We start from the raw sequence: 22,674 nt of genomic DNA on the forward strand, positions 1-22,674 counted from the left end.
GAGGATAAATGTTAGTAAGGGCAGGGGAAGGCGAGGAGGGGGACATTCCATGATTAAGAGAAGGAGGAAGGAATAGTGGAAGAAAGGAAAGGAGGGAGGGAAGAAAAGAGAGGAAGGAAAGAAAGGGGAGAAGAAAAGAGAGGAAGGAAAGAAAGGGGAGAAGAAAAGAGAGGAAGGAAAGAAAGGTAAAGGGAGGGGAAAGGGAAAAGAGGATAGCAGGGAGGGAAAGGGGAAGAGGGAAAATAGGGATGGGAAGGGAGGGCGAGTCCTCTATTGCATTAAAGATCCATTTTTCCCCCAGAGGACTATACTGCAAACTAAGTTCTTCATTTGGAAGATTTTGCTTTTGCCTTTTGAAATAATGTATTCCAAGATCTCCTCTCACTTACTATAGAAATTTCTAGGTCTTGCATAATAACAATGACTCTTTGGTACTCGAAGTCCTACTTTCTGAATTCTTGAGGTATTTTTTCTTGTGACATGGAAGCTCATGACTTTAGTTACAACATTCCTCAGACTTTCTTTTCAAGTTCCTTTTAGTAGGTCAGTGGTATCAAACTCAAGTAGAAATGAGGGCCACTAATCCATACATAAGGATTCCTGAGGGCCACATATTGACTTAGCTTTAAAATATAATATTATCTATGTTTTATTGTATTTTTACTTATTAGGCTAAATATTTCCCAGTTATATTTTAATCTGGTTCAGATAGTGTTGTGGGCCACAACTGGCCTATGGACTATGTTTGACACCTCTGCAGCAGGTAGGTAATCAGTGGATTCTATCTTCACTTTGTCCTCTAGCTCTAACACATGTGAGCAATTTTCATTGATGATTTTTTAAATATAGTATCCAAGTTCTTTTACAATCTTGGGTTTTCAGTGACTCCTGATTTGTTTTCTAGATCAAATATTTTTACTACCATATCTCTTCCACTATTATTTTTTTTCAAGCTTTTAACATTCTTTTCATTGATTTGTTTGGTGTAGTCTAGTTTTTCATGGATTCTGTTACTTGGATGAGATTTGTCCCTTCTATTTATTCTACTTTCATTTCTCTCCTCCACAGCTTGTTTGTTTTAATCTCTGGCTTCATTTTTTTTCATACACACACACACACACACACACACACACACACACATGCATGTAATCCTCGTGGAAAATACACTTTTTTCCTTTTGAGTTACTGCTCACAAGTCACAGGAGAACCACCCTCTCCTTGTCTTGGAGCATCTATAGACGTGCAGTAACTGTTTTTTTTGTTTTTTTTTTACTGGTTAGTGTCTTCTGTAGTTTATTCATTTCTCCAGCATTAGTTCGTGAAGTGAGTCTTTCCACCTGCTATGTTCCTGGCATTGAATGGTTGGTCCTGCTTAGTCTAACTCTGGGTTACCTGGATTCTTACTCTGACCTCTACCTCCTATTGTTAGGGCTCCCCTTTTTCGTATCTTTGAGGTCAGGAGCACTGGATCTTCATGGACCAATGGCATCTCAGAACAGAGTTTCAGAAACTAAGAACCCCTGGACGTCTGGGCTGTGCCAGTCTGTTACCACACCTGCACCGATTCTTGTTGTTACCTCCCCACCCTCCTGAAGCCTTCTGACCTCCCCGGGGCTTTATCAGGGGAGTCCTCCTGTCATACTGTCTCCTAACAGAGAACCCTGCAGGATACATGTTTCTCTGGCCCACTGGAAGGCTACAGACTTGAATGACTGCACTGGCACTAGCTCTACTGTCTGCTCCCTTTCTTTTTGTACATGGGCTACTGGATGACTTTTTGTTAAGTTTTGGGATAGAAGTCACCTCCATGTCTTTGTTCACACTGTCCCTATGCCTAGTATGTTTTCTCTCCTTTTCTTTACCTGTTGAATTCACTACTAATCTTTTAAAGCCCAACTCATACAGGACCTTCTCTATAAAGCCTTCAGTGACCTCTAAAGTTAGTAATGACTCTCAGACGTGTTTTGTACCTACGTGATGCATTTTTGCATATGGGTACCAATCTGTGATTTCACCAGTGTAGGGAACTCCTGGTGAGAAAGCTACCAATGCAAAGCAGCCACTATTCTACAATTTACAATCTTAGAGAATTGCCCAGGGTACTGAAGGACTAAGTGACTTGCCCATGAATCTAGGTCTTTATGACTCCCAGGCTAGCTCTGTATTCACTACACGATGCTGCTTAATCACCCCTCATTCCCATCCCCATCCCCAGAACTGTAAGGTAACATGGCACACTAGAAAGAAAACTGGATAGGCTAGGCTTATATGACTGACACTTATTAGCTGCATAACTACTGATAATCATTTAACCTCTTAGCTTTCCTATCTGTAAAATGTGAATAATACCTATAGTATCAACAGAACTAAAAGATTAAATAACATAAACCTTAAAGCATTATTAAAATGTTAGGCATCATTCAACACAAAAAAAGGACTATATATACTTTATATAAACTTTATATCTCTCCCAGTGCTTAGCACAATCATTTGCACAACGGACTTAAGAAATATTTGCTGAAATGGAACTGAATGGGAAAGGGAGATAACTAACCTACAGTACGTGGGACAAACTAGAGATTCAATGTAGCCCAAGCTGCAAAGAAGGTGTACATTTATGCATGTTTGCAGGTGGACCAGCTGTCCTCTCTGGTCCATTCTGCTTTCCCTGGGACACATCGACTTCTGGAAAAGTTTTTAAAAGAACATTACTCTGTCTGGCCTGTCCCTGAGCTCACTTGTGTTCTCGAACTTGTTTATGATAATGACGATTCACATTTCTATAACACATTATGGATTACAGAGCACTTTCCTCACAACTAAATGTGAAGCAAGTAGTACAAAGATTTATTGCACACACTCTGTAGGTGAGGAAACATTTTCCGCCATTACAAGGGCATGGAGTATGACTCCATGTGGGTCCTCACCACTGATCAACAACTGTTCTACCATCTCAAGTGCTGTATTTCATCAGATGAAAGATTCCTTTACTGAGCATTTATACCCTTGATCCCCCACAATCATTCCCTCTAATTTCCAATCTCTCTATAAATACTGGTTTTTTTCCTGTGGCCTTTACAAAGCACCCAGGTATCCCTCATACATAAAAACATTGTACTTGACCCTCATATCTCCTCAAATTATCATCCTGTATCTCCTTTTTCAAAGCCAAATTCCTAGAAAAAACTATTCACTCTCCTTACTTCTAAACTATATGCAATCTACCTTCAGACTTTATTACTTGAATGAAAGAGCTCTCTCAAATTTATCAAGGATCTTTTTAATTGCCAAATCCCACTACCTTTTCATTCTTCCTTCTTCACCTCTCTACAGAATTTGACAGTTTGACTACCCTTATCCTCCAAGATAAGCTCTCTTCTAGGATACTCTCTTTTCTCTAGGTTTTCACAATACTGCTCTCTTGGTTTTCCTCCTGGTTGTGTGCCTGCTCCTTCTCAGTCTCTTTTGCTGGATGTTGCAGCCCCTATTTCTGAGTGCACCCCAAGACGCTATCCTGGGCTCTCCTCTCTATTAAGAACCAGGGATTCTTACCTGTCATGGACAGGCTGTTGTTGTTGCGTGTGTCTGTCTGTCTGATGGACCCCTTTTGCCGGTTTAGTGAAGTCTGTGGCCCTTTCTCGGAATAAGGTTTTTAAATGTATAGGATTGCAAAGGAAACGCTGAAATATTTTTATTAAAATATTTTAAAAAACAAATTCACAACTGATGCAAAGTCAGCAGAACCAGAACAATTCATACAATAAAAAAAATAGTGTAAAGATAAACAACTCTGAAAGGCTTAGGAACTCTGATCAACATAATAACCAATTATAATCCCAAGGATTCATGCTGAAACTTACTATCAAGATAGAGAGCTGATTGACTCGAGTACAGAACGAAGCATGTTTTCCGGCGGGGGGGGGGGGGGCGCGGGGAATGTGGGAATTTGATTGGGATGGCAATACATACATGTTCTGTTTTTCTTGCCTTCTCTAGTGGTGAGGGAGAAGGAGGGAGGGAGAATTCAGAACCGAAAAAAATTTTTTGAAAAAGTTCACAGACCCAGAGCAGCTAGGAGACACGATAGAGTAACAACCCTGGAGTCAAGAGTTCAAATCCGAATTCAGACACTTACGAGCTATATGACCCTGGGCAAGTCTATCTCCACAATATATCTCACCAATCCCCTTATCTCAGCTCATACCACCCTTATCCACTCTTTTAATAGCCTTCTAATTGGCTCCCATTTCCAGGCCCTCCCCTCTCCAATCTGCCCTTCACAAAGTTGCCAAAGTGATATCCTAAAAACATAGATCTGACTGTAATTACTCCCCTTTCTCAATAAACTCTAGTACCTTCCTACTGCCTCAGGATGAAATACAAACTTCTTTGTTTGGCATTTAAAACCCTTCACAATCCAGCTCCAACTTACTTTTCCAGAACTATATAGTTACTCCCCTTCCTGCATTCTCTTATAGTCCAACCAATCTGACTTACTTACCGTTCCTTCCACACAATATTATATCTCCCATCACTATTTGATCATGTGTGTGACCATGGCCTCTTTACAGTCCCCTATGCCTGCAACATACTCCCTCCTTGCCTCTACCTCTTAGATCACCTCAAACATTACCTCGTGTGATTTTCCTGATTCCCCAAGTTGCTGAAGTCTTGCCCCTAAAAATTACCTATTTATTTTGTATATAGTTTGAAGATACTTATATTTGTACATGTCTGTTCTGATAAGTAAGCTCCTTGGAAGAAGGAGCTATTTGATTTTTGTCTTTGCATCCCTAACACCTAGCATAGTGCCTCACACACAGTAATTTAGAAAAAGCTTGCTGAATGACTTTAAAGCTATCCCATAGTAATTCCCTCAACCACCATTCTCATAACCCAGTTAATCAACTCCCACCTCCTGAAAAAAAAGAAGGGAAGTATCTACACAAGGCTTAACATTTTTTAAATGATTATCTGAACTGTCCAAAGTCACATAGCTATTAGAATAGAAGTGCAGGTACTTAAAGAGCCTCTAACTTCAAATCAGGTATTCTTTCCTTTGAAGAATTAGCAACTTGGCACAACACTTCAGATTAGTTTTCTCTGAAAGGATGCTAACACCTGTTTCTTTTATCTCAGTTTCTCCATTATGTAAAAAAGTATAGGAACATATCATTTATCTCATATGGATGTCATAAATATGGAACAGATATGTAAACTCTGAACTCATGGATTAAAGAGCACCATAAATATAAAGCTAATAATGGAATTCAGAAGCCAGGATTTTATCTATTTGACACAAAAAATAACTGGGGGGGGGGGGGGCCAGGGGGAGGGAAGGCAATCAGGGTGAAGCGACTTGTCTAGGGTCACGCAGCTAGTAACTATCTGAGGCCTATTTCGAATTCAGGTCCTCCTAACTCCAGGGCTGGTACTCTATCTGCGACCACCTAGCTACCCTCACAAAAAATTTATTAAAGGACTATCTGATGCAAGATACTATGCATGATGCTACAGAATAAAAAAAGGAAAACCTATATGGTTCCTGTTGTCATGGAATCTAGCACAACTCTCTTGTTCATTCAACCACCATTTAGGTGTCTAGTTTATATCAAAAACTGCCATAGGTCTTGGAGGAGATAAAAAGATAATTAATACATCGTGTGAACATACCACAGAAGGGAAAATCTGCAGTGCAGAAAATAAAGTAAATGTGTTGAGGGTACAAAGTACTAGAAAAGCAACCTCACTGGGGAAGAACGGGAAGGTAAGAAATCAAAGAAGGCTTTTTGGAGAAGTTGGTGCTTGAGCTAGGCCTTAAAGAATGGGGAAGATTTCAATAGTCAGGGATGAAGGAGAAGCACACCAGGCATATTAACAAAGTTGAAGCAAAACAGCCTAGGAGAAGGAATTGGAAGTCATCTAGTTTTCGCATGTGGATCAAGGTCACAAGAGATAAAACTGGAAAGATATTGATTGCAGTGGACAAAATAAGGATGGCCTTGAATATCATTTTAAGAAATTGGAACTTTATCATAAAGACAACAGAAAGCCATTGAATGGCTCGGTGGACAAAGATGTCAGGATCAGAGGTATGCATGACAGTAACTCCCATTTCCATATAGTTTTTTAAGATGTACAAAGTCCTTTCCTCCCAGCTGTCCTATGAGGTAAGTAATACAAGTTATCCCCATTTCATAGATGACCAAGACTCAAAGTTAAATGACTTTCAAGGTCATATAGCTAGTAAGGCTAACGTCTAGCACAAAAATAGTTATCCACAACAGGATAATAAGGCCAAGAAAGAGGAAATGACTTGCATGTGGTCATATAACAAATGAGTGGCAGGGCCACAACTTGACCTCACGCCTTCTAATTCCTAAAGGCTATGCTCTTTCCGTATACCGCCCAACCTCATTAAGTTATAATACAGCTTGTCCTGTAACCAGGAAGAAAACTGATTACTATGCATAAAATTTTTGTGAGTTCCAGGTTCATTTGTAACTAAATAGAAAAGTGGAAGAAGCACCTCCTCTTACTCCCTTTTAATAGATCCCAAGAATACTCATTTTCAGCAAGTTGACAGCCCAAAATAAAACAACATTAGCAACACAAGTGGTGGTCTGTGTATTCACATCAAATACCAATATAAATGAGCAATGCTCCCACACTTTACAGAGTAAATAATACTTACTGACTACCTACTATGTGCAAAAACTATGTACCTAAGTGGCTCGCAGCTGATAGAAGGGGTGAGAGGAAAGGGAGTTACAGAATATTAGTCATTTCCAAAATATTCCATTTAAATACCTGTTCTGTAAGAAAACCATATTTATTATCATTTATAAAATCATAAATTTAGAGATGGAAGGGGCCTCAGAGGTCATCTAATCTTGCCTCATTTTACAGAGGAAGAAATAGGTAGAAGACATTTATTCTAATTCTGACTGCCATTAACTAGGTATGTGACCTTGCACAAGTCACTTCAAATCTCTAAACCTCAGCTTCTCCTTATTTAAAATGAAAAGGGTCAGACTAGCTAAGGAGCTTGTTAACCTTGGGGTCCATGAACTTGTTTCAAAACATTACGATATGCATTTCAATAATTGGTTTCCTTTATAAGGTTAAATATTTTATTTTATGCATTTAAAACATTCTAAGAAGGGGTCCAACGATTTCACCAGACTGTCGGAGAGGTCGGTGACACAAAAAAGGTTAAAAAGCCCTGGATTAGATGAACCCTAATCTAGTCCCTTTAGCTCCAATATTCTAACATTCTATTCTGTGTTCTAAAGTCTCTTACAATTGCGACTTTCTATGATTCTAGGACACTATGACAGCAGAGACAAAACAATACATAGCAGCTAAATTCCTTCCAAAATTATATGTAGCCTTCCTTCTCCACTGACTTTAGGACAGTGTTACCTGCACTGAAATGGTTAAATTCATTTCAATGAACAAAAGCTGAACAGAACAACAGGAGATTATGAAAAGCCCTGGCACCTGGAATATACTGCAGATGAGCAAAAAGGAAAAAAAAAAAACCAAACTGCAGGTGTAGAGCGGTGAAGAGCTACACCTAACCAGTGACCTAGAAATGCCAGGGGATTTATTACACAACCTGCTGCAGAATTCTCACTTTTCAAATGGAAATGAGCCATGAAGTCACACAATTCAAAAGGGCTGTGATTTTATTATTGAGACAAACAACTGTACCCATTTGAATTCTACTAAAGATGAATAAACTAATGAATACAGTATTTCTAATAAAGTTGTATTATGTCATGTTAAATATAACCAGAAAACCAAACACCTGGATCCCTAGGCTACTTGTCAAATAGGGTTACACTTAAAAAACACTATCATATAGTAGAAAGAGCACCACACAAGGACACCAACTACATTTACTTACTTGCTGTGTGACCTTGAGAAAGGCATTTCATCTCTATGGGCCTGAGCTTCCTCCATTCTCTAAAATGAGGGGATGGACAAGACAATTTTAGAATTCTCTTCCACTTCTAACATCCTATGTTCTCAGATCCTTTCCGAGTCTAATATTCTATGATTGTAAGACCCCAAATGATTCTATAACCCTAATGAAATTAGGTATAGATGAGATAAATTCATGTAGTCAAAATCACTATTTAAGCAGAGGAAACTATATTAAAGACTTATAGATCCTCCAATTTCACACCAATATTTGATTATATCACCACTAATCTGCTCTCATTACTTCATTCTTTCAATGTTAATTGCCATATAAATTTAACTAACATCTCAATAAATAGTTTCCTAAAATCAGATTAGACTACTAAGTTTTATAATTACCTAATCAGGGATAGCTTTTCTATAGCTGAACAGATTCTGAAAAAAAAAAATCTTCCAATAAAAAAAAAAACTATGTTAAAACAAATAAAAATGAAGTAAAATGCAAGACACCTCAATTGTTCCACAAGCTAGTGAACCATCACAGTCAGCATAAAGAGAAATTACAAATGAAAGTCAATGTCACAACCCTCTGGTGAAATAAATTAATGACTAATAAAGCAATTTACTATTTACATTCTGCCATGAATGAATGAAGCTCAATGTCACAACCCTCTGGTGAAATAAATTAATGACTAATAAAGCAATTCACTATTTACATTTTGCCATGTCAATCGTAACCAGCATTCAGAGGCTTTTCAAAACTAAGAAAACTAAACCACAACACACACACACACAATTTTAAAATCATTCCCTCAGAAAGAGTTGTGAACTGTCAATGGGACTAGAAATCATACAGAAGCATCTCAATAGACAGCACTATGGTATAGAGGAGATAAGCAGTGGACTGGAGAGAGCTGGGTTCTCCTCTTGGATCTGTAACCAACTTTCCAGGTGACCTTGGGGAAAATCATTTCACCTCCCAGGGCATCAGTCTCTTTATCTGTAAAAGAAAGGGGACTAGAGTAGATGAATTCCTTATAGCACTAACATTCTATATTTTGACATTCTATTTTATAAGCTCACTCTCTGATTCTAGGAGTATAGATTTTTTTTTTTAATAAAAAAGCATTCAAATCAAAAGCACTTGCTTTGAGGCGATGTCATTTCTCTTTTCAAGTTATTCAAAAACACAATGAAAATTTAACTTTGATTAAATACTTGCAAAACTTATTACAAAGGGCCACTATCTGTTTTTAAGATCCAGGTGTTTAGCAGCCCAAACTGACTTATGTTAGTTTCTGCAGAAACAATCTTAAGCAATAGCCAGCAAATACATGTCCCTCATAAGCAGCTATGACTAAGGAATCTAGACCGGTCTAGCACTCAGCAATAGAATATTGCATATATGAACAGCCATGTATTCTATACAGCAAAGGAGATAGCCTCATTTTGCAGAATAACCATAATTCAAGGAAACAGAATTTCTCCTCCATCCGATGTTCCCACTGCACACTGAACATCCAAATGACATCCAAAAGAAAGTATTAACTACTTTTTAATTCTTCAGAAGGAGGGACAGAAAAGTACAGAAGGAAATAACATTTATGACCAGTATTTACTTAGCTCTATTCTTTCAAAGGACTCAAACTTACTTAAATATAAAACATCTCAATTCCCTTGAGATAGAGAAGGATCAGGTTTCTGTAGGAAAAAGGAGTATAAAGGTATTAAGTGTCTCATCCAGCAAGTCACTGGGAAAATAGAAACTGGAACCCAGTTATGTAGACTCCCAAGTCTGAAGTATTCAGGAGATAGTCTGAGTTCAGAGGTTCATAAATTTGGAATAGTTTGAATAATTCAGAAATGACTGTGCTGAGCCCTAGCACTTCATAAAGTTCTAAAGTATAACAAGTATGCTAAAACTGCATTAGTATCTACAGAGTACTGGACCTCAGTTTCCTACATGTTAAAGCAAAAGTGTTGAACAAGCAGACAATTTCTAACATCCCTCTCCCAGTTCTAACATTCTATGTGCTAAGGCCATTTTCTTCCCAGCTCTTAACAATCAGTTTGAGTCCCTTCTGCCCTAGATCACTCAGAGAGCCTCACACAAAAAAAAATAAGAAATGCAAAAGAAAAAATTAGCAATGCTGATAGGAATTTTCAAAGGTTACCCCCATTCTTCTTGTCCAAAACTGCTCAAATCACTGCCAAAAAATTAAGGTCAAACATGACTGACAACGGTATTCCACAGGCTTAGCACACCTCAGCAGAGCTTCCAGTAGGTGTCACAGTATGTATAGCTGAAATCTGTGGCAAATCACATCCTCAAAAACTCTTCCCCCTTACAAAGGGAACATGAAACATATGCAATCTCTTAGTTTGCTATTTCATGATCTGGATTTTTAAAAATCTATTAGGCTAAAGATAGTTTATTCTAATAAAATAATAAATTCAAAATGTGCACATTTACAAATTCAAATTATTTTATGCTTAGACACTCTCCACTTAGCTTACCTCCATTTATAGTTAAAATTCAGTCAAAGGAGAGACCTCGTGAGAATATCTTTAACTAAAAATGTTCATAGACGTTTTCTAAACTGTAAAAAGTTGGAACAATGGCGCAGAAAGCTCACAAGTTAGTCTTTTGTTTTCAAACCACACAAGGGACATTACACATTATATGAAGTCAGAGAAGCAATACCATTTCTGATGAATATGATCAAATTAGCCATTGAAATGTTTAAACAGACTAAATTTAGAGATACTGAATAGGGCCACCTTTCACTGTCCTATTAGGGAACCACCTAGCTTACTGAGGCAGTCAAAGCAAGTGTCCTTGATCCTTCCAAATCCCAAAGAATGTAACACTAGCCATAGAACACAGAGGGGGAATGGCACTAAAATGTCTGTTCTCAAACCCCTAACAGTTATTTCCCCATGTGCTTGGCAAGCTAGTAGAACAATGCCTGAACCCAGCCACAGAACCTGCTCTCTTCAACAGCTTTAAAGCTAGCTGCCCAGGAAGAAGCCAGGCCGGCCCAGCAGGAACCCAGAGAACAGACCCAACAAGGCTCAAGAGGCAAAATAAATTCCTGCAGACCTATTTTCTCCCCATGAAGCCTCAGAGAGCAGGCCTACAAAACTGGAACAGACCAAGTACTCTAGCCCAGTGACTAGGTCACCAGGATAAAATTCGTATCTTCTACCTAAAAACTAACCCCAATTAACCAGAACACATTTTTGCAGAATCTCCGCAGAAAGCCTCCAGTCACTGTCACATTTGAAGGCCCAGAGCCATAAAAATACTTAAAAACAAAATGAAAAAGTGCAGTAACTTGAATTTTTTTTAATTTAACAAATGCTTTACTGGACTTTTGTGTCCAAAAGCACAAAAGCAAAACAGTTTTCAGGTAGCCACAGTTCAGTCTAAAGAGGTCTTTACATGCTAACTTAGAAAGATGTAGTGAAAGAATATTGAACATGGAATTGGAAGACTTGGGTTACAATCTCAAGAGACCTTGAGCAAGTCACCTCCATGAGGGGATTGGAACACAGGACATCTAAGTTCCCTCCAAGTGCTAATATCCTGTGACTCTTATGAAATTTAAGGGTCCCTTTAAGCTGGAGGCCCAGACCTGGCTCTCCAGTTTAAGATGACCTCTAACTGGCTCTAAGTGTATGGCCCATCACCAGGAGACAGTATCTTCCTGTTTTCTGTTGTCCTCCTGCTACACCTTACCTGAGAAGTTTGAGCATTTATATATCCTCCAGACCAAGATCCTTGGCACTCACAAGTTCAGGAATTTTAGCCCTAAGCATCATACCTAACAGTGCAGAGGGTTGCCCCACAATCTCAAAACCTTCCATGCTTCCTCTAATCTTGCAGTTTTGCACTTTGGTACTACACTTAAACTTACAGTTCCAAAACAATCTGAACAGCCTTGTGATATAGCTCAAGTATTATTTTTCAGAATTTTGCAGATAAGGACAAAGGTTCAGAAAGCTCAAGTAACCTCATGTTGTTCACATGGCTAGTAAGTATCAAAGCTTAAACCCAAATCTTCTAACTTCAAGCCTACCAGAAGCTGCCTATCATTTACCCCCTCCCCATTCATTCTAAGGTTTCTAGAACCATGTCCAAATAACCTCCATTGCCCTAGGAACTAACGCTTTTGCATCTTGGGAGATTAGCCCTGCAACTTTTCATTATCATGAATACTGGAATCTTGTCTCCAAGATAGTACCTCTACTCTAACCTCAAATTCATAAGTCTGAACAATTTTCCACAACCCGACTAGCACCCTACCATCCTTTCACTTTCTTCTCTAACCAAAAACCCTATTTTTACCTCTAATCACCTAACTTAGACCCTTTCTGATATCTTCTTTAAACTCCAACAATCCTGCCCTTGTGTTCCTGTCCTATTCCTAACCCAAACGCAACAATTTTCCATCACTCCCATCACTTCCCCTCTATTCCCCATTCCTGTATACTACCCTCTATTACCCCCCCATACACATACACACACACCAAACACATCCTTACCCTACCTACCAGGTAAGTTATCTTCACTATCTATGCCTTACCCAGAGGATCCTTTGCTTCGCTTTACCAAAAAAAAACCCTCCTCCCCACCCCACCCACCACCCAAGCCTTCCTCCTTAGAATAAGGATCCCAGTCACTTATTATCTCTCTCTGAGTGTCATCGCACATCTCGCCCCAGTATAACCCCGTGGGCCTCCCAATTCACTATACTGATCCTTCCTGCCTCTCATTCACTATACCCACCCCACTGCATCTCTCCCTATTCTTGACCCTCCTCATACTCTCACCCCATCTTCGGCCTCCACCCCCTCACCCCATCCTCGAGCCCCCACTCCCTAACCCATTCTCAAACCCCCTCCTCTCCTATCCTCGAGCCTCATCTCCCCACCCCCCATCTTCCAGGCCCCCACTCCCAGCTCCAGTCCTCGACCCTCCCATCACCCTCAATCCATCCTCGACCCTCCCACCATCCTCTCCCTATCCTCGGAGTTCCCCACCCTCTCTCCATTTTCGAGTTCTCCCTTCACTCCCTCCCCACCTTCCCTCGACCACCCCTCCCCTTACTTACACTTACACACACACACACACACGTCTACATCCTCGACCACTAGCCTCTCCCCTTCCCGGATCTGGTCGGGCTGAGCGCGGGCTCTCTCACCCACACATATCCCATGCTTCATCTTCGTCCTTTTCCCCCTCCCCCTCCAAAGGTGAATGTACCGTCCTGCCCTTGTCGTTCCCGGGACGCGGCGGCGGCGGCGGATACAAAGCCCGCCCATCCTCCCCGCCGGGGCCGGGCCCAGGAGAGGCGGGGGAGGCGCTAGGATCCCTCCCCCGGCTCCAAGCTCCCCGGGGCTTCCCGCGGCCGCTGCTGCTGCTGCTGCTAAGGACACACACAATAAACAATGCGGAGCAGCGCTCGGCCGGCTCCCAACCGCCACAACGGCCGCAGTCAACCGCCTCCAACCGCCGACTGTCCGCCCGTCCCCGGACGCCTACCCGAGCCGGCGCCCAGTTCCCGCCGCCGGGCCCAAACCCGGGCTCCCTCTAGGCTCCCCGCACCGCCGCCGCCGCCGCCGCCTCCTCAGCTCCGGCTCCTCGGTCTAGCGGCGGCGGCTCCGGCTCCTACTGCTGCTGCTGCTGCCGCGGCTGCTCTGGCGGCGAGCGGGGCTTCGGCGGCGAGCACGTGACCTCTCTAGGTCCCCTCATAGGTGGGCCCGGGAAATGGGCGGGCCTCGCCGCCGCTGAGAAACGGAAGCCCGCCCCTCGCTCTCGCCTCGCACTCCCTCCCTTTCCTTCTCTCTCTTTCCCCCTCTTGCCCGCTGTGCCGCACCTGAGAGCCTGAGCCAGCGCCCGGCGCCGCTTGCGCCAACTACGCACCTGGGACGCGCTAGTGCGCACGCGTGGGAACTGCCGACTCTGTCGGCCGCACCTGCCTGGTTCGGAGCTACCGAAACTCTATCCCTGCTTCCCTCTGGCCCCTCCCCTTCTCTCTCTCCCCACGTTCCCAGGGCTACACCTGAGCCCCGCTGCGCCATTGTCGGAGCGAGGGACCTTGCTGCGGGCGCGAGCTGCGTGCTCGGGGCGCGGAAACTCTGACGCTTCCCGGAGGAGGCGGAGGCGACCGGATTCCTTACCTAGGAGCCGGTCTGGCCCCAGTTACCCGCAGGGATCAGCTGTCTGCGGTGCTTGTTGGGGTTGTTTCCAGGCAAAAGGAGATAGTGGCGACCAGGAGAAAGAAGGGGGAGAGAAGAGAGAGCTTAAAATATTGGGGGGAGGGGAAGGGGGTGTTGGCCCTTTATACAAATGATCGGCTTCATTGCTGGAAGGCAGCAGGGTGCATTAAAATTGAGCACTAGATTTGGAGTCCGAGGTCTCGGGTTCGAGTCCCCGCCCTGCGATTTACCATATGTGACCTTGGCGGAGGGCAGTTTGCTCTCCACCTACTGCAAAATGTGGAGATTAGACTAGAGCCCTTTCAATCCTATCTAAATCTTCAATAAATGCTTATTTGGTTTATTTAAATGACCTTGGGTGTGCCATGGCAAATGCAGTGGACAAAGTCCTTCCACTTAATATCTGTGTAACCTTGGTAAATCCACTCGTCTGGGTTTCAATTTCCTCTTTGGCCAAATGAAGGAGGAAGTGGACTATAGGGGCTCTGAGTCTCAGCTCTGAAATTCTGTGATAATGTGAAATTATTTAGTCAAACCCTATCCTCTTACAGAAGAAACCCTAACTGGAAAAATGAATGAATGATTTTATGACTCCTTTTTTGGAGGAAGGGAGTTCGCCGCCGGCAGTTATTGAATGCTTCATATGTGTCGGGCAATGGGTTCAGCACTTAGAGGATGAGAACAGTCTCTGCCCTCAAGGAGCTTCCATTCTAAGTGGGTAGGATAAATAAGATGGTTTGTCCAAGACCACACATTGATTTAGTGATTCAACCTTGGTGAGAACATTGGAGAATCGGCTCCTGTCACTTCACTTGTTGTCAGCAAGTATTAAAACACATGCATTCTCACCTCTGTTATCCTTCACTCTGCATGGAGGGTACACTGTCCTTCAGTTGTTAACAGAATCTTAGAGCTAGAGCTGGGAGACAAACAGGCTCCGAGAGACTTGCCCAAAGTCACATAGGTCCTAGAATCATAGATTTAGGGCTGAAAAGGATGTCAGATTATTTAGTCTAACCCACTCATCTGTAAAAGATGAGGAAATGGGGTCTTGCAGAGGTTGACTTGACCAAGGGAGGAAGGGGACAAGCATTTTATTAAGGGCCCACAATGTGCCATGCCCTATGCTACACTAAGTACTGTACAAATTTTTCACTTGATCCTCACAATAATCTGGAAAGTAAGTGCTATTATTATCCCCATTTTACAATTGGGGAAACTGAGGCAAACAGTTAAATGACACAGCTAGTAAATGTCTGAGGCCAGATTTGATCTCAGGTATTCTGGACTCTAGCTGCCCCCAAGGTCATACAGATAGTAAGTGGAAAAACTAAGATTTGAATCCAGATTATCTTCTGATTCCAAATCCAGTTCTCTTTCCAATATACTTTATCCACAATCCTTATTAGTCCCTTTTCTTGAGACCTCTGTGCCTTTAGTTACATTTTTACATATATATCCTGTCTCCCCAACCAGAAGCGGCTGAAGAATAGGTCTCTCCAGTCTAGGAAACAGATTCAAAAGTTCCACTCTGATATCTCTGTCAATTCAATTCAGCTCAACAAATATTAAATTCTTATTTTGGGGATGGGATCAGATACACTACAATTTCTCCCTTCAAGGAGCTGCATTTCCTCTTAGTTACAAAGCTAATGAGTGGGGAAGGACCCCAGTGCCGATACTTTTTAGACAGGTACCGAGCAGGCATTTATTAAGTGCCTACTATGCATGTGGAATTCCTTGTTGTATCCTTGGAGTTCACAAACTAATATGAAAAGGACTTCCAAAATAAGTTGACTTGGAGTTGACCCAACACGCTCTCTCTACCGCCTCTTAGAATTCAATGCTCAACTCAAGTGCCTCTTCCAACATGAGACCTTTCCTGATTCCAGAGTGGTTAATGTTCTCCCTTTCTCCCCAATACACTCTCCCCCCACCAAAAAAAATTATTTTGTATTTTTATTTCCCAATCTGTGATTTCAATGGTATAAGGAATTTCTGCTAAGGAGATCCCCTCTACCATTACAGACTGACACCCGTACTGCATTTTATAGTCTTGGACCACAGAGGTTAAGTGATTTACTCAGCATAGCACCAATATGCAAAAGGCAAGACTTGCACACCAGCAGCTCCTGAATCTAAAGAAAACTTTCTATCTACAAGTCCAACTCTCTATCCACTACACCATATAGCCTCTATACTTGGCATGTACTTTGTATAAATTTGGTATGAATTCATTTGCGTACTCGTTTCCCCCCAATAGAATGTATGCTCCATGAGCACAGAGATTGTCTTGTTTTCTCTTTATATCCCCAGCACCTAACATAGTGACTGGCACGTAACAGATGCATAAAAATGTTGGTTTGAATTGAATTGTTGAAAGTGGGAAGCTGGGGATTCATATTCGGACAGTGGACAAAAAGCCTTATATAGATAAATCAGCTTTCTTCATTGTTTACACCTTCGTCAAACTTGTTATCCAGATGTCCTGAGCCTGTCCTTGGGGATATAGCAGCTTGAAAGCCTATTTTAGACAAAATTGAAAAAAGTTACATGAATACTCTATGGTCTTCCTGCCACCACCACCGTAATACTCCTTTGGGACCATTGCTATATACCCTCTAATTTGGGGAAAATCAGTTAGCCAGGGTAAAATGCATGATTTAGAATCATAGAGTCACAGAGTCATAGAGCTGAAAGAAGCATCAAAGTATAGGGTGTGAAAATTTAAGGAACATTAAGTGCCTACTGTATCCAAAGTACAAGGTACTGTGCCAGGGTCTGGGATACAGAATTTAAAAACCACAGTCCTTGACCTTACATTCTATTGAGAGATAGAGCATATAAAACAAAACAAAACAAAAAACAAGATAAAGCAGAAAATAGGAATGACAAGTTAGGAGATCAGGAAAGATTTCCAGTAGGAGGTTATCCCCCAACCTAAGCTTTGAAGAAGACTAAGGATTCTAAGATGTGAGATGAAGAAGGAATGCATTGGAGAAATGGGAGTGGCCTATGCAAAGGCATAGAGGTGGAATGTAGAATACCGATTCTGGAGAACTGTGAGCGGGATATAATGCAAAACACAAATAAAATGAAATGCATTAGGATTTTACATTAGACCACAAAATGTTGGTACATAGAACACGATGTCTGACCTTAAAGGTCATCTACTGTAACCTCTCAGTTTGCAGATGAGGAACACATTGAGAAAGAAAGGAAATTATTTGTCCTGAATCACAAATTAGTGGCAAAGGTAAGACTAGAACCCAAAATTCTAGAATCAATCTAAAATTTTCTTTTCTTTATCTCTTGAAGCTAAACTGTACTCTCCAACAAGTTAAAACATTACTGCAAAAATGAAATCTACAACTTTTCCAATCAGATAGCATTTCTCTCTCTCTCTCTCTCTCTCTCTCTCTCTCTCTCTCTCTCTCTCGCTCTCCTTTTCTCTCCCTCTCTCTCCCTCTTCCTCACTCTCCCTCCCTCTCCCTTCCTCTCCCTCCCTCTTCCTCCCTCTCTCCAAGAGGTCATAATATTTGTCTCAAGTTTTCTCAAGTTTAAGATTTTAAAAATAACTTGTTATACAAGTGTAAAAAATAGCATCTGAACCTTTTTTTAAGTGTGAAACACACCTTTGTCATGACTCAGTAGTGGCTGAACAAACATTTACCAAAGTTTCCATAAAGAAAAATTCCCCTTAGACTGAGGAAACTAATGAGATGATAGCCCCTAGCCCAGAAAAATCCAAACATCTAAACCTCAAAGATTCAGAGGGGCCAGAACCTGGAATTTGGAAGTCAGCAAAAGAATCCAGAGGATCTAGAGTGAGACCAAGCAGAACCAACCATTCCATCCAAAAGTACAAGAGGGAGCAGAGTCAGGCCCTGATGCAAAGCCCTAAATCAAGAACTAAAAGTGGAGAGACGAATAATTGTACGAAATCACCATCATCCAGTATAATAGTTATTGAAAATCTAACTCAAAAAAAAGAAAATCTAAATAACAACTGCAAACAGATACAGAAAGGCAAAAAAGCATTTTCCACAAGAACTACATAAATAGCCTAGATGAAATGGAGCAAGTGTTAAAACTATTTTAAAACTATTTTAAGCTCTTGAGGAGAGAATTGGAAAGGGAATGAGTTTCTTAGAAGAGAAACTAGTAAACCTTGCTGAAGAAACGTAATCCCTGAAAACTAGAATAGACCAAACATATCAATGGCTCCACAAGACAGCAAGAAGTATTAGAAAAATAAAATCCAAAGATTTGAAAAAATAGAAGAAAATACCAGGTATCTGAGATTAAAAACAACTTAAAAACCATTGATCTTCAGAGGAAGAAATTAAAACTATCTATAGTCATACAAAAAATGCTCTAAATCACTATTGACTAGAGAAATGCAAATCAAAACAACTCTCAGGTACCACATCTCTCCTGTCAGATTGGCTAACACATCAAAACAGGAAAGTGATAAATGATGGAGAAGATGTGGGAAAATTGGAACACTACTGCATTGTTGGTGGAGTTGAGAACTGATCCAACCATTCTGGAGAGCAATTTGGAACTATACCCAAAGGGCTATAAAAATGTGCATACTCTTTGAACCAGCAATAACACTTCTAGGGCTGTATCCCACAGAGATCATACAATGCGGGGAAAGGATTGGTATGTGCAAAAATATTTATAGAAGCCCTTTTTGTGGTAGCAAAGAATTGGAAATCAAGGAGATGCCCATCAATTGGGGAATGGCTGAACAAATTGTGGTATATGAATGTAGTGGAACACTATCGTGCTATAAGAAATGAGGAGCAGATGGACTTCATAAGAACCTGTAGAATCTTATACGATCTGATGATGTGAAGAAAGCAGAACCAGTAGAACACTGTACACAACCACAGACTGCTTCTGTGATGACTAACTTTGTTGATAGACTTGGCTCTTCTCAACAACTCAAGGTTCTAAGATGGCTCCAAAAGACTCATGATGGAAAAGGCTATCCACATCCAGAGAAAGAAATATGGAATCTGAATGCAGATTGAAGCAAACTATTTGCTCTCTCTCTTTTTTTTAAATTTTATTTTATTTTTGGTTTTGTTACATCTTTCTCATGGTTCATTTCATTGGTTATAATTCTTCTTTACAATTTGATTATTGGAAAAGAAGTTTAATGTGAAGGTATATGTAGAACTTGTATCAGATTACATGCTGTCTTGGGGAGAAATAAGGGAGGAGAGGGCAAGGGAGAAAATTTAAAACTCAAAAACTTGTGGAACTGAGTGTTGTAAACTAAAAAAAAAAATTAATTAATAAAAAAAATTGATCTATCTGAAAACCATGACCAAAAAAAAAAAATCCACCAGTCCCCTCCTGAAATGAACCAGAAAAGTCCCAGAAATGTCATAGCCAAAATTCATGTTTTGCAGCTCTCATGTCAAAGAAAACAAAATGCTATTAAGTATCCAGGAAGTAGCAGTTCAAGTACAATGGCATTACTGTCAGGATCACATAAGATTTGGCAGCTTCTACAAAAAAATCAGAAAAGATCTTGAAATAAGCTATTCCCAAACACCAAAGATAAATAAATAAATGTATGTATGTATACATACACACACACACACACACACACACAGAGCAGCTTACAACTAAAACAACTTACCCTAGAAAGCTTAGTAATATCCTATGGGAAATAAAATATTGGATCTTTAATGGAATAAAGTACTTTCAAGCATTTCTGACCAAAAGACCAAATCTGAATATGAACTTTAAAATGCAAATCTAAGAGTCCAAAGAAATCTATAAAGATAAATTTATTTGAGCAATTGGAAGGGGCTATCAAATGACGTAGTGTTAACATTCTAAGAGAGAGAAGACACAAGCATCTTTTCAACATTTTAATGTCTTCAATGGGCATTTAAAAAAAATTTTTCCATTGTGCCTTCATCATTGGGAAATCTCATAAGCCTGTAAGGTGAAGTCAGAACTAGTCTTAGTATGCACATCTTATCAGTACCCTTAGCTCCTCTGGTTAGAGGGCAGAACCATGAGTTCTAAAACCACCATTTAAGGGGAAGGTCCCAGAGGAGTCAGCTCCTGATTTCCCACCAGCTACACTCCTTTTGGACTCCTCTGTTATACTTCCGTGCCCAGTGCCTTCCCCCAACTCTTTTCATTTTCTTTTTGTGTGTCTTCCCGCACTAAAATGTCAGGTCTTTGAAGGCAGGTACTGCTTTCTTTATTTGTGTTTGTATCCCCAACACTTAGTACAATGCCTGGCATATAGTAGGTGCTCAATAAATGTTTATTGACCATTAAAGGAAATAAGAAAAACAGGGAGGAGGTAGGAGATTGGTTCCATTCTGAGAGTTTTAAGAAGGAAGAGAAAGGAGAGTAAAAGGAGGCATACATTAGTGTAGAAAGGAAAAAAGAGTTAGAATTTGCTACTTCTTTTAACTGGAGGGTGTAAAAAGAATATACAAACACGGAGGAAGGTTGTGGGGGAGTAGGCATCAAATGAACCTAACTCTTATGTACAACAAACAAAAAAAGTGTTGAATACACACAAGGACACACATAGAGAGTTTGGTGTAAAAATACACCAAACTCAACAGAGAAGCAAGTGGGAAGGGGTGGTAAAGAGGGAAGATAATACCTGGGATAGAATGGTGACAAGGAAAACAAACTTCCTAATTCTGAAGGGAAGGACCTTAAAAAGGGAAAAAAAGATAGAAAACTAGAATTTAAGGGAGGGCCTTAGATTGCTTCTTGTAAACTTATGGAGTATGGCTGAACAAGTTGTATATGAAGGTATTGGATTATTATTGCTCCATAAGAAATGGTGAGAGATGATTTTAGAGAATACTGAACAGTATTGTTGTTCATCTTTCATTCTGGAAGAGTACCAATGATGTCACAAGGGCGATATCTTGACTTGCACATGAATTGGATGAGTAGGGCAGAACTGTACAGAATCATCAGCCTCATTCCTTCCTCCAGAGTCATCAAAGTCCAGTGGCAAGACAAAGGTCAAGACAGACTGGGTGACCTTGGCCTTTCTGCAGGTCTCAGCTTGTCTGAGGCCACACCCATTCGATGACTAAGGGCTGGTAACAATGGAGAGAAAAGATGGCTCAATTTAACATCACAAAGATATCAATCCTGAAGGGGAAGACCTTCCTTTCAGGCTGGAACAGAAAACAATTGCTATTTACATTCATTCTAAGTCATCAAAATCTAAACAATGAGCCACCCAAGTTTGGATATTTTTGGCCTTTCAATGAAAGCCAGAGGGATTTCAATTTTAAGGTGAAGTCAAGTAGCTCCATTTAAAAGACAGTGGGTTTTTTTTTAAAGCCCCTCTTTTCAGAGCTGTATTTCAAGAAATCAAAAATGAACACCATAAAGAACAAAAAATAAATTGTTCCAGCTTTTTAGGGGAAAAAAAAGAGGAGGAGGAGGAAGAAGAAAAAGAAGAAGAGGAGGAAGAGAGGAAGGAGAAGAAAAAACAGCATTCCCCAACTTCTGCTTAAACCTGGCAAGTTTGGTCCCTAGAGGACAATGACTACCATTCTCAGATAACATGGTAAACCCAGTTAATACAAAACATCTCCTTGCAAGGAGTATGTTTAAATTTAGGCCACCATAATTGCAGTGAGGCACATGTTTAAGAAATATGTGTGACAAGGTTTAACTCGTGACACCTGCTCTGGAAGTCCTTCTCTCCGTGTGGAGACTTCATGCAGAACCTTTGTTGTTCATCTTTTGTTCTCCAGACCAGGGCTGTCCAACCTTAAGTTCTCTTAGGGACCCATAAAAATAAAATAATCATTCGAGGGCCTCACCCAGAATAAAAAATACAGTACACTAACAGAAAGTGGGAGAACGTGCATCATCAATATGACAGGTGAAGGCATAAAGTGCGAAAGCAAACACAAAACTACAAGGTGACAACATAACAGTATAAAGGTAGGTGCATACTGACTAGTCTGCATTTTAAAGATGGAACGCATCCCACAGACTGATTGAAAATTCTGTGCGATATGTTCCGTCCGTAATATTGCTTAAAAACACCAAAGAAAATGAACATCAACGAGATTATTTATTAGTGATAGAATTAAAAAATCTAATATGCATTCCATGCAAATTATTATTTTACTTTTTCACTCACAAAAATTAAGAACCACAGGCGGACCGTATAAAATCACACATGCGGCCCACGGGCCATATTTTGGACAGCCCTGCTTCAGACAATATGAGCTGAAGCAGAATGGGGTGAACAGAACCAAGAGAACAATTTATACAGGGACAATAACATTGTAAAAGAAAACAACTTTGAAAGACTTGAGAACTTGTAACAAAACGCAGATCAATTGTGTCTCTAGAGGAACTATAAAATGAAGCACATTACTACCCATTGTAGTGTAGGTGATGGTCATGATATACATAAGGTGTATTGCAAATTTGGACACAGTCGTTGTATGGGTTCATTTTACTTGACTTATTTGTTCTAAGTTTTTAGGT

The 22,674-nt window shown here is 40.6% G+C and overlaps 1 protein-coding gene across 4 annotated transcripts in view; it reads right to left on the bottom strand.

Moving 5' to 3' along the window:
• The window catches only part of LOC118844204 (spermatid perinuclear RNA binding protein), a 140,679-nt gene extending 126,836 nt beyond the window's left edge, over positions 1 to 13,843 (bottom strand). The window contains exon 1 of one of the 4 annotated variants that reach the window (XM_036752044.1): positions 13,478 to 13,843. The gene's annotated coding sequence lies outside the window, so the exon portion shown is untranslated. The remainder of the gene's footprint in view (positions 1 to 13,477) is intronic. The other 3 variants (XM_036752046.1, XM_036752045.1, XM_036752047.1) reach the window with 3 other exon arrangements.
• Positions 13,844 to 22,674: the final 8,831 nt, after the last annotated feature.

This window comes from Trichosurus vulpecula, chromosome 3 (assembly GCF_011100635.1).
Source record: "Trichosurus vulpecula isolate mTriVul1 chromosome 3, mTriVul1.pri, whole genome shotgun sequence".
Classification (NCBI taxonomy): domain Eukaryota; kingdom Metazoa; phylum Chordata; class Mammalia; order Diprotodontia; family Phalangeridae; genus Trichosurus; species Trichosurus vulpecula.